Below are 13,838 nucleotides of genomic sequence, written 5' to 3' on the forward strand. Positions count from 1 at the left end.
GGCACCCTGCTCTTTCCCCAACTGTAGGGCGCCTGGAGAGGATGGCCTCCCCATGGAGGTATACACTCAATTTGGTGAACAAATACTGCCAGAAATGTTAAATGTTTTTAACACATGTCTAGATGAAAGTAAACTTCCTGATTCCATGGCCAGAGCAAATGTGATTTTGTTACTTAAGCCGGTGAAGGATCCGGTTGACCCAGGCTCCTACAGGCCTATTTCATTGCTTCAGAGCGATGTAAAAATCCTGGCTAAGGTCCTGGCGCTTCGGGTCAATGGGATAGTATCATCCATTATATACCAGGATCAGGCTGGCTTTATGCCACAAACCTAAGGAGGCTATTCATAAACATGCAACTACAAGCAGATAATAGGGTTCATAGGGCTCTCTTGTCCATAGATGTCAGTAAAGCGTTTGACAGTGTCAGCTGGAGGTACCTGTGGGCAGTACTAGATCAATTTGGTTTCAGGGACCAGTTTATAGCATGGGTTCAGCTGCTCTATGCTTCCCCACAGGCAACTATTAGAGTGGCGGATAGAATGTCACCTGCTTTTGCTTTGGGCAGGGGAATGATGCAGGGTTGTCCGCTGTCTCCCCTGCTCTTTGCAATTGCTATTGAACCACTGGCGGCCATGGTAAGGGCTAGTTCCTGGATCTGTGGGTTCTATTATGGAGTCCTGCATGAAAAAATTATGTTGTACACATATGACATGCTCCTCTTTCTGGGGCATCCCAGCCACTCATTGCCAGGAGTAATGTCCATAATAACGCAGTTTGGTCATTTTTCTGGTCTGAACATAAACTGGTCTAAGTCAGCCCTGATGCTGCTGGACAAGGACCGGGAGGTAGAACTTCCTGACTCTTGTCCCATCCCCGTGGTTGCCAGCTTCAAATATGTGGGTGTACAAATCTCGCCCAGATTCAGGGATTATTGCTCCCTAAATGTAAACCCCTTATTATCTCGGTTTCGAGATAAGATTAATACATGGAACAACCTTAAAATGTCACTGGCAGGCAAGGCCAATTTAATCTGAATGATTCTAATGCCCCAGTTGCTGTACTTCTTACACAACTCGCCAGTAGTAATACACCTAAAAAATTTCAGTGGTGGGGGCGTGGCCTGGAGCGGCATGAGATAGGACGCATGTGAGCTGAGCTACGCCGACCGCATATCCTGATCACTAATCCGGACACGCAGACTGCATTTTTCTCTCCGTTCTGACCGCTCTGCGAGCTGGGCAACCCCTGGGCACATGTCGCCGACGAAACGGAACAACTCAGCTGCCACCAGACTGTCACAATTCCGACATGATGAAGCAGGCCCAGCAGACCAAGATGGCGCCGCTATGCAGGGGGAGGAGGATGCGCGGAGCACAGACACAACCAGGCTCCTCGATGCTATTACAGCATGTCAAGAAGCTGTCACGAACTGCCAAACCAACTTCACAGCCAGGATTGAAGAGGTAAAAGTAGACATATCGCTGGTTAGGCAAGACTTTCAGAAACTAAGGGAGAGGGTTACTGAAGCTGAGACCCGCCTGAGTAATGTAGAGGACTCCCTCCCCCCCTGCAGATCTCCTTGGAGGCCATGCAGCATCAAGTGAATCAAATCCTCCAGAAGCAGGATGATATTGAGAACAGGATTCGTAGATGTAACCTGCGCTTTTTAGGTCTTCCTGAAGGGGTGGAGGGCAGGGACCCCCCCGACTTTTTTGGAAAAGCTACTTGTGGACACCTACAGAAGGGACTCGTTCTCCCCCATGTTTGCGGTGGAACGCGCACATAGACTGTCGGGTAAGCCTCCCCCACCGGGGGCGCCTTCCCGCACCTTTATTGCCAAGTTCCTAAATTTCAGGGACAGACACCATCCTCCGTCTCAGCAGGGAAAAGGGGAACATCCCTTTTGAAAACAAAACCGTAGCAATCTTCCCTGATTTTTCTTCTGAAGTTCAGAAAAAACGCAAAAGTTTTATGGAAGTGAAAAGACGCCTGCGAATCAAAAACATAAAGTATGCCATGCTATTTCCTGCTCGCCTACGTGTGGAAGGTACGGACCGGGCCCACTTTTTTGAGGATCCAGAGACAGCGTTGTCGTGGCTGGAGCGGCGAGATGTCAACAGATGAGTATGTGTGTGCGAATCCGCCCGCCAATGCCAGTTGTTTTCTGGAAATGCCCCCTCTTCTCCCACCTGATCATCTTTGATTATGTATGTCTTTCTGGACTGGGACCCCCATTTCCTTGCACCCCCTGAATGAGTGTACAACTCCACGTCAGCTCCCCTTACTAAGCCCAATATTTTAGGGCCTAAAATACTGAGGTACTGAATGTCACCACTACGCCCCATGTGGTTTACACAACCTCCTTTATATGCACACAATGCTGGGACAGCCGTGAAGCGACAGGGCGTCAGACTGCATATGTCCATTGCTCACTGGTTATTACAGTTGCCCACGAGGGTGGTGGCTGAGTCCCCCCCATGTGTGCTGGATCACTTGACTCTGGACTGGCCTCCCACGAAGGATGGAGACGGGGCTGTTATGGTTACCCTGGCTGACATATCCGTTGGAAAGAGTGTCCTGCTCTATACGGGGCCCCGTAATATCTAACTGCATATTGCAGCTGACCATACCAATGTCTGTGTTGAAACTTTAACTTTGTTTTTCCCACTTATAGGAATGTACTTTTCGGCACCCTCCTGGCCGGCGGAGGGAAATAACTAATTAGCAAGCTCACCTTGCTTTGTGAGCACCGTCCTGTAGTGTCATATTATACAGCGAAGTTTCGCCCAACGTTTTACTATGCACCACTCAGGTTGGAACAAATGGCATAATCCTTTGCTCTTTTATTATGATACCTCCACGGGTATTTTCTTACAGCAATGTTGTTCCTTCCCGAGTTGGAAAATGTTTATGCCCTGTTGGCAGTTAGGGGTTAATGCCCGCACTAGTTGGGGTCAGTGCAGGGCGGGGAGGGGAGATATATGGTTTTCATGGATGAAAAAAGTTATTTTTAAGTCTCTACCTGATTATTTTCTATGGTACAATGTGTGTCTGGCGGGGAGGGTGGGGCCCTCTCCCATTTTGGGGGGGGGGTCCTGACTGCTCCGACCTGGCGGGTTGGTCTGTCTCCTGCTGTCTCACCACTGATTAATATGCATCCATGGCCACACTGAAATTTCTCACATGGAATGTGAGGGGAATGAGGGACCCGATTAAGCGGTCAGCCGTTTTTGGGCAGCTTAAAAAAATGAAGGCAGATGTAGTGGCCTTAGTGGAAACCCATGCTGAAGGCCCCATGCTCAGAGCGCTCCGGCGCCCCTGGATAGGCTGGGGGTATCACTCCGTACATACTACCCATCCTAGGGGGGGTCTCCCTTCTTATAATGGCTTTTTATGTACCCCCTCCATTCCAGTTTGGTGTGTTGTCAGAGGGTTTTAATTACATGGCCCTTCATCCCGCTGCTTCGGTGGTGTGGACGGGAGACTTTAATAATCTGCTAGACAAATCCCTAGATAGGATGGCGGACCCCTCCTGGGCCAACCCGCGCCCCCCATTGACCAGGTTTGCCAGACTTCTCAGCGATTTCCACCTGGTGGACTCGTGGCGAACCAGGCACCCAACGCAGCGTGTATTCACATGCTTTTCTGCTACTCACCACTCTATGTCCTGAATAGACCTCATACTCTTCTCCAGATCACTCCTACCCAGACTCACAGACGTGGGCCTACTTCCTAGATCGCTCTCTGACCACTGTCCATACTGGGCGACGCTCTCCTTACGACACGCTCTCCCTTTGACGACTTGGCGCCTCAACCCCTTCTGGTTGACTCTCCTCCCCGAAGACAGTAACCTGGAATCAGGCTGGAGGGAATTTTTTGAGACCAATGAGGGGGGACATATAGTCTGGGAGGCATTTAAATTACATGCAAGAATTACCTTACAGACTCAAATTAACAAGGTAAAGCGGTCCTCTGTAGCAAATTTAGCTGAGGCAACACACATTCTCCAGACAGTGGAACAGAACTTTATAAATGACCCCTCAGCGGAAAAGGCAGGTAGCCTTAGACTCAGTTCTAGAACGCTAGACCAATTGCTCTATGAAAAATCCAAACAGAAACTGTTCTTTTTTTTTTTAGACAGAGGTCGTTTGAACATGGTGAACAAGCAGGGAAACTGTTGGCTTATCTTGTTCATGGTGACGGGAGACCCCCTGTGGTGATCTCCCTCCGCTCGTCACAGGGTGTACTTGAGACTGATCCCGTACGGGTCACGCAGATGTTTCGTGACTTCTTTACCTCTCTCTACACCTCTAATGCCTCCAATGACCCCTCCCAGATGGAATCTTTCTTGAGGAGACTGCATTTCCCCCAACTGACTGAGGATCAGATCTTAGGACTGGAAGCACCTCTGACACGAGACGAAATAGCATCTGCTATTGCTACGTTCCCGTCGTCCAAAGCCCCGGGCTCAGATGGCCTACCGATAGAATTCTACTCTACCTACATAGAGCTACTGGCCCCTAGGCTACTGGCAATCTATAACTCTATATTCGAAAACTCCAAACTTCCAGTGACCATGACAGAGACCACTATAGTGTTAATCCCTAAACCTGGGAAGGACCCGCACCTCCTGGAATCTTATCGCCCTATTTCTTTGCTGCAGGTGGATGTCAAGATACTTGCTAAGGTTCTTGCCATCCGCCTTAACAAGGTGATCCTCTCGTTGATCCATGCAGATCAAGCAGGATTCATGCCTGGTAGAAACACGTAGTTTAACCTCAGGAGGCTATTTATTAACCTCCAGACTCTCCACGATGATGCCGGCACTAGGATAATAGTCGCCTTGGACACCACCAAAGCGTTTGATTCTGTTGAGTGGCGATACCTTTGGACCTGCCTGGCCCAGTTTGGTATAGGGTCTAAATTTATTAAGTGGATCCAGTTGCTCTATCAGAATCCGGTCGCCAAGGTCTAGGCGAATGGCTGGTCCTCCGAGCAGTTCCCCCTCTCTAGAGGTACTAGACAAGGATGCCCTTTGTCGCCTTTGCTCTATGCATTGGCGGCGGAGCCGTTGGCTATGGCAATACGTGAGCACGTGGGAATAGTGGGGATGTGTAGGGAAAGGATTACGGAGAAGATCAGCACCTATGCTGATGGTACTTTACTGTATCTAAACGACTCTGATCAATCACTCCCCCTTCCTTTGGCACTGATAGAAGAGTTTGGCACGTTTTCTGGTCTTAAAATTAACTGGGACAAGTCCCAGATTCTACCTCTGGACAGTTTTCTGCCTTCCAGAGACAGGGCCCTGCTTCCTCTACAGAGGGTGGACACCATTAAATATCTTGGAATCGGGACAACCAGAACCCCGTCGGATTATATTAAACTTAACATAATTCCTCTAATTGACATGATTAAACAGAAGACGCAGCTATGGGCACGCCTCCCGCTGGGGGTAATGGGTCGTACAAATCTGATTAAGATGGTCCTTCTTCCAAAAATTTTGTACATGCTTTGGCACTCCCCCGTCTACCTGGTCCTCAAACACTTTAAGGTAATGGAAGCTCTTTTGAAACCTTTTGTGTGGGGTAATAGCAGGCACAAACTCACATGGCAAAAACTAAAACAGCCCACAGACCTAGCGGGACTGGCAATGCCGGACTTTAATTTGTATTATTTAGCATCTCAGCTGTCACAAATGTTTGATATAGACAAAACGGACAAAGACAGGTTTTTACATTTCTTATGCCCGACATGGACCAAGCCAACTTTAGACCCAATGGTTGGGATTGTCGGGGGAACGGAGGGGGAGGGGAGAAAGTCGCCTTCCACATCTCTTCTATACCAGTATAGGAAGGTGTGGCATATTGCCTCTGTGAAACTGTGCCTTCCACCCCTGCCTGAACACACCCCCATATGGCATAATTGGAATATCCCAGAATTTAGAGGGATCGTGGATAGCGGAGTGTGGTGCGGGAAGGGTATTTTTTATTTGTCTCACATGCTTTCTGGTGGCAAACTAAAATTCTTTCCTGCCCTACAGATGGAATACGAGCTCCCGAATCACTTTTACTACAGATACCTACAGCTTCGTCATGCATACCGTGCCCAATTTCCTCTAGATGATCTATCTTTACCCCCCAACCCACTGATGGCAGCGATAAAAAACCCAGACCCCAAAAAATTCATCTCACAGTTTTATGCTATGTTATCACTTCCTTCCATGACCGTGGCTGCCTATACACTTAAAAATAGATGGGTGGAGGAGTTGGGGCCTATTACAGATGACGAATGGAGTGATGCATTGGACACCTGTAAACTATTTTCGCCCAAACTCTGACCGGCTGACTCAAATTTTTATAACGCACAGAGCGTATCTCACGCCGCTCATGGCTTCCAGGTACAAACGTACTTATTCCAGTACTTGCCCCATGTGTACACAAGCACCCGGTACCTTTTTTTTCATCTTCTATGGGAATGCCCTAAAATTCAAGCGTATTGGTCCCAGGTGGTGAGGTTCCTACATGATATGATGGGATCCCCCGTAACACTTCAGCCAAAGCCGTGTCTTCTGGGTATTTTCCCAGACCCTGATTCGAAAAAGTACACCAAAATATTTTTACATGAAACCCTGTTTTCTGCACGGAAAATGGTTGCCAGAGTCTGTATGAGACCTGACCCTCCAACGGTCTCCCAATGGCTCGGGGAAATTAATGGAGTCTTGCTGTTTAAGAAACTTGTATACACTCATAGGGGATGCCCCTCCAAATATGAGAAGGTCTGGGACAGGTGGCTCAAAAACTCTGCAACATGCACATAATAGTCTGATTGTAGATGAGTATTGTTCAGTACTTTTGTTAGGTTAATGGAGACGACCCGGGAATGGGCGGGATGGGGTGAGGGGGGGTGGGTGGATTTATGGAGGTGCTTGCATGACCCCGATAATAATTCTAAAAATATGTACTGACTTGATTAACTATGTGAGGCATGTATATACATTATGTACGAAGAGTGAAACTGAGAAACTGAGATTACCATAAGTTTCTATGTGGACACCCTTTATTTTTCTGTATGTACCATAAACCTATTTTTTTTCAATAAAAAGAACTCATGTTTTAAAAAAAAAAAAATTTCACTGGTAAACACCTTCTTTCGGTGACTACTGTGGAATGCCAAGCCCCCTAGGATTAGGCTGGAGCAGCTGCAGTATTCCAAAGATGGCGGAGGGGTTGGCAGTTCCTAACCCTTGGCTGTACTATGTAGCGGCCCAGCTGCCACATTTGGTCAGCTCTATGTGCCAAGATCCGAGAGGCTCGGCAGGGCAGCTGATGCTGTTTGTCTCTGGTGCTAAGACCACCCCGATGGGACTGGAGGAGCAAATGTTGATGAAATCCAATAAACAGACCCCAACCCTCTCGCTAATACAAAAAATATGGAACAAGAGCAGGCAACTCCAGGGGGTGCAGGGATTTACAGATTTTAGCCCTATATGGGGTAATCGTCCATATGTGGAGTTGATTAAGTTACAGCAGGGGCCCATGGTGTGACTCTGCTATCCCACATATTTGACTGTAAGTTGCTTTCCCTCCCTGAACTACGAGCCAAAGTCAACCTACCTGCCACCATATGGTACTTGTACCTTCAGCTCCGGCATGCTGTTGCTGCGCAGGGGGATGCAGGAGAGTGGGCACTGTCACCCACTCTGGTATTTCACATGCTGCACTCCAGCTGTACAACTAAGGGGATTATATGGCAATGCTACTAGCAAGACACTTGTGGGCATACCCCTGTAAGGCAGTGTTTGCGTGGGGGTGGGAGACTTTGACCAATTTACGGGAGATTAGCGGCAAGAAGCCCTACAATCTATAACCACATTCTCTTTGAATATAGCACAAAAAGTTTCCCAACTCTATATAAATCTAAGGGTACACTACACCCCGACAAAATTACATAGGATGGGCAGACGGGCGGACCCTTTGTGCTGTCACTGTCGGCAGCACAACGGGGATCTCATCCATCTCCTGTGTCGCTGCCCGAAGTTCAATCGGTACTGGAACGAGGTGGTTGGTACACTTAATGGGGTCTTTCAAACGAAGGTACCTACAGACCCTATATGCTGTATTCTGGGGGTTCTGGAGGATGTGATCCCAGAGGAATTGACCAGGGTTGCATTCTCTAGGGCACTGTTTCAGGCCAGGAAACTTATCTTAATGGGCGGGGAATCCACCTTGCCACCCACTAGCACCTCCTGGATAACACACATGGGAAATTATGGAAAAATATATCTATCAGCACAGGGGATGCCCGGGCAGGTTCGAACGCATATGGTCACACTGGTTAGATATACCTGTTCTAAGCCCTAGAGAACTTGTGATGTCTAGACTTTTACAAGGTCCATAGAGGTGAGAATATATCATGTTGATACTATGCATGCTGCGAGCTGTGTCAGTGGGGAGATGGAGTGGTGCAATAAGAGTGCTAGGAATACTTAGATGTGTAGTAACAGTAAGGCCGCGTACACACGCGGGGACTGTCTGCCGAAACTAAGTTCGTCAAACAGTCCGCTCAAACTTTTGAATGAACGAACACGCCCACACACGGCACTTTTTGAGCGGACAAATACGGCAAACTTTGTTCGTCGTACTAAGTCCGCGCAACTTTTGAAATGAACGGACTCGCCCACACACGAGGCAACAGTCCGCTCATTTCTAGCGCGTGTGCAGGTAGGCGGGGCCCGCGACGGAGACGTCGCGGGCTCCGCCGCCTGGAATGTACTTAAAGGGGAACCCCAACGACGAAAAAAATCGGCGTGGGGGTCCCCCAAAGTCCACAACAGACCCTTGTCCGAGCACGCTACCCGGCCGGCCAGGAAAGGGGGGCGAGCGAGCGCGCCCCCCCTCCCGAGCCGTACCCTGGCCGTTGGTTGTCGGGGTCTGCGGGCGGGGGGCTTATCGGAATCCGGGAGCCCCCTTTAATAAGGGGGTCCCCCGGATACCGGCCCCCCACCCTATGTGAATGAGTATGGGGTACAATGTACCCCTACCCATTCACCTGTAAAATAAAAGTACCCAAAAAAAAAACACAACACACGAGATAAAATATTTTATTGCACAGCTCCGGGGGTCTTCCGTCTTCGGGGGTCTTCTCGCCGGACTCCTCCGCTATCTTCTTGTAGCTCTTTTGCTAGCGGAGGAGTCCGGCTTTCTTCCTCCCCGCCGCCGGCCTCTTCTCCCGACTTCGGGGGTCTTGTCCCCCTCTTCGGTTCTTCTGCCGGGCCACCGCGCCTTCTTATAGCTCTTTTGCAGGCGGTGGCCCGGTCTTCTGTCGCCGCCGCCTTCCGTTCTTCTGCCGGGCCACTGCGCCTTCTTATAGCTCTTTTAGAGGCGGTGGCCCGGTCTTCTGTCGCCGCTGTCGCCTTCCGGTCGCCTTCCGTTCTTCTTCTTGTTCTTCTTCTTCTTCTCCAGGAGATGTTGACACGTCGCTCTCTCCGGCCGGAATGCCAGAGCCGCGCTGTGCGGCCACTTATATAGTGACAATGGGGCGGTGTCGCATGGTATATGTCACATGGGTTGGTCACATGGTGACCCCGCCCCCTTACGATGTCATAGTCCCCATGTGACATCAACCCATGTGACCAACCCATGTGACATATACCATGTGACACCGCCCCATTGTCACTATATAAGTGGCCGCACAGCGCGGCTCTGGCATTCCGGCCGGAGAGAGCGACGTGTCAACATCTCCTGGAGAAGAAGAAGAAGAAGAACAAGAAGAAGAACGGAAGGCGACCGGAAGGCGACAGCGGCGACAGAAGACCGGGCCACCGCCTCTAAAAGAGCTATAAGAAGGCGCGGTGGCCCGGCAGAAGAACCGAAGAGGGGGACAAGACCCCCGAAGTCGGGAGAAGAGGCCGGCGGCGGGGAGGAAGAAAGCCGGACTCCTCCGCTAGCAAAAGAGCTACAAGAAGATAGCGGAGGAGTCCGGCGAGAAGACCCCCGAAGACGGAAGACCCCCGGAGCTGTGCAATAAAATATTTTATCTCGTGTGTTGTGTTTTTTTTTTGGGTACTTTTATTTTACAGGTGAATGGGTAGGGGTACATTGTACCCCATACTCATTCACATAGGGTGGGGGGCCGGTATCCGGGGGGCCCCCTTATTAAAGGGGGCTCCCGGATTCCGATAAGCCCCCCGCCCGCAGACCCCGACAACCAACGGCCAGGGTTGTCGGGAAGAGGCCCTTGTCCTCATCAACATGGGGACAAGGTGCTTTGGGGTGGGGGGGCCGCGCGGCCCCCCCTTCCCCAAGGCACCCCCCATGTTGAGGGCACGCGGCCTGGTACGGCTCGGGAGGGGGGGCGCGCTCGCTCGCCCCCCTTTCCTGGCCGGCCGGGTAGCGTGCTCGGACAAGGGTCTGTTGTGGACTTTGGGGGGACCCCCACGCCGATTTTTTTCGGCGTTGGTGTTCCCCTTTAAGTCCATACCAGGCGGCGGGGCCCGCGACGTCTCCTTCGCGGGCCCCGCCTACCTGGAGACGCGCTCGAAATGAGCAGACTTTCCTCCGAGCGGGAACAGTTTGCTCATTTCGAAAGTGGCCTACACACGGGCGGACTGTCCGCTCAAACCAAGTTTCAGCGGACAGTTTTTCGGAATTTCCGAAAAACTTTGTTCGTCAAACTGTCCGCTGAAACTGTCCGCTGAAGCCCCACACACGAGCGGACTGTCCGCTGAAACACTGTTCAGCGGACAAAGTTGAGCGAACAGTCCGCCCGTGTGTACGCGGCCTTAGGATAACATGCTTGTGTATATGCAATTGGTTGAAAATTCCTTTATGTACTTGTACATTGGAAGTTGTTGTTTCTCGACATGTTCAATAAAAACCTTTTTGATTTAAAAAATAACTCGCCCATAACAGCTGGAATCAGAAGCAGCTCTAGGCTTTGTGAGGCAAAACTTAGACATGAGGCCCCACTCACGCCCATAATGGAAAAAAATAAGCTCCAGAGCTCCAGAAGTCTTATGTCATGCAAGAGGTGAGTGTGACAGGGCTCTTAAGGCTGCCTGTGCACAGCAGCGTTAACCACTTCAATACAGGGCACTTTCGCCCCCTTCCTTCCCAGCCCAATTTTCAGCTTTCATCGCTCTCGCGCTTTCAGTGACAATTGCACGGTCATGCTACACCGTACCCAAATGAAATTTTTATCATTTTGTTCGCACAAATAGAGCTTTATTTTGGTGTTATTTATTCACGACTCCATTTTTTATTTTTTTGCGATAAAAGTGCAAAAAAAGCGGAAATTGGGAAAAAAAAAACAATATTTTATTTTTTCTATTTTAAAAGAAATCCAATAAAATCAAATTTTGTCATAAATTTAAGCCAACATGTATTCTGCTACATGTTTTTGGTAAAAAAAATTCCGTTAAGTGTATAATAATTGGTTTGTGTGATCACGGACATATGTACGCAAATGATCATGTACATATGTGTGCAGGTGATCACGTACATATGTGTGCAGATAATCATTGGGAAATGTGATTTTAGTGGGACATATGTGGGGGACATGTTTTTATTATTAGGGACATGTGTTTTTATTATTTGGGGACATGTATGTTTTGGGGACATGTGTGTTTTGGGGACATTGTGTTTATACTGTGTGGTGTGTTGTGTGTTTACACTAGACTGATGATCAGTGAGTAAAAAGCTGTAAAAAACAGCTCATACTCACTGATCATCAGCCGGCTGCAGCGATCTGCTCTCCTCTCCTCAGCGATGACTTCTGTGTGAGGAGAGGAGGAGCTGATTGCCTAGCAACCGGCTGTTTGTTTACATCACATGACTGCCGTGATTGGACACGGCCATCATGTGATCAGGAGGGCCAATCACAGAGCCCTCCTGCCGATCTGAGATGCGCACATCATGGATTGCTGCGTGGGCACGCACGCTCGCGATCCCGCTCCTTCGGAAGGACGTTCCTGAACGTCCTTTTAGAAGTAGACGGCTCCCACCCAGCCGTATATATGTGCATTGGCCGGGTGGGAAGTGGTTAAGGTGTCCTGTCACCTCTAAAATAAAGTCATGCTGCAGAGGCATAACTAGAACCTTCAGGGCCCGGTGTAAAAAAACATGAAGGGCCCCCCGACCTCAGTCTGGGGCCCTTTACTATGTTCTTGCAGTGGGAACCTTTCATGTGTTCTGCAGCAGGCCCCTTTCCTGCCCCTACATTGGAATCCCCCCTTACATCGGAGTTCCCAGTATTCCCACAATCCAATTTATATCAGAGTTTCTCTTTATGGTACATCAAAATCTGCAGGGTTTGTTTTATAGTTCAAGCAAGAACTCTGCGGACCCTGTTGTAAAGGGGAACTCTGCGGACCCTCAAGTAAAAGGGAATGTTGTGAACTCTAATGTAAAAGGTTTTCTGGTCACCAAAGCCCCCCCCCCTTTCATCAGAGTTTGCAGAGTTTCTCCTTATCTCAGAGTCCGCAGAATTCCCCTTGCAACTCTGAAGTAAGGGGGAACTCTGCGAACTCTGATGTAAGTAGGGGTCTCTGGTGACCAGAAAACCTCTTACACCAGTGTTTTCCTTTACACCAACAAAATTCTCCCTTACATTCCTTACTCCCTACAGTCTGCAGACAAGGTAAAGGAGTTCACTGATGTAAGGGGGGACCTTTATATCAGTGTCCCTCCCTTATCTTAGGGTCTGCACTTGCCCCTTACATCTGTGACCCCCAATAGAGTGACTGACTGTGTCGTACACTAACCTGTAATTGCCTGCAGGCTTTGGTCCTCCTCTCGCCCATGCCCTCTCCTTGCAGATGCTTTCAAGTTTGCTGGAAAGGCAACAAGCACCATGATGTCACCGCACATTTGACCAGCGTCCTGCCAAACACCGCAGTTCCAGAACTGGCTGATTATTAATTCGCTGAGCATGACTCGGATTTAAAGGGGATTGGCTTAAGTGGGAGGAAGTGAGGGTAAGGGCCCACTGTCATGCTGTAAATCAGCTTACCAGCTGTTCGGCTGTCGCGAGGCCCGCTTAAGTGAGGCAGGGCTCTTAACACTGCCTGGGGTAACGTGTTAGGCAAATAAGGTGATCGCGAGGCCCTTGTGAGTGTAAGGTCTTGGGGAACCGCCTAATTGAAGAGCCACCTCTGGCTGGGATTACATTTATAGTAAAAATCGTCCCAGCTACAGTAATCTTAATATTTAGAGAAATTGCCCATGCTACATTTGCAGAGAAGTCAATACAGAGAAGTCCCAGGCAATTTGTGTGAAAAATGTATTACCCTTGTAGGATGCTTATGATGACATACTCTCTCAGGAATTGTCAATCAAATTGATTGAAATCATCAAGCAATTTCTCTAACCATTAAGACTACTGTGGCCGGGATGATTTTTATTTCAAATGATTATGATGTAATTTCCGGTTTTGTGTCAATGTTGTTTTCCATTAAAGCAAAAGGGCTCAGCCATGCTTCCAGCAATATCTTGAATGGTAAGGGTTATATCCAGAGAAGCTTTCCAACAAAAAGCATATCCTGTCTGTCTTTTTTTTTATTTACTGTCTCTGGACTCCTTCGTAGGATTTCCCCTCTGTGGATAATGTTGCCACTTGCCACCAGGAGAGCAAGTTAGAGGAAATTTTCTTACAGGAACATAAAGGTAACAAAAATGCATAGAGCAAAATTAGATCATCAGTTAGGTCCTTATTTGCTGTCTATCCCCAATAGAAAACAAACATAAAAAAGTAAATATTGGGAATGAACTTTCTCAAGCCTCCAATTGTCATTGTTATGGACAACGTCCCTTCTGTTAACGCCATGATGGCCATTAGG

Source organism: Lithobates pipiens, unplaced genomic scaffold (assembly GCF_037356315.1).
Source record: "Lithobates pipiens isolate NorthernLeopardFrog02 unplaced genomic scaffold, aLitPip1_a1.2 Scaffold_1, whole genome shotgun sequence".
NCBI lineage: Eukaryota > Metazoa > Chordata > Amphibia > Anura > Ranidae > Lithobates > Lithobates pipiens.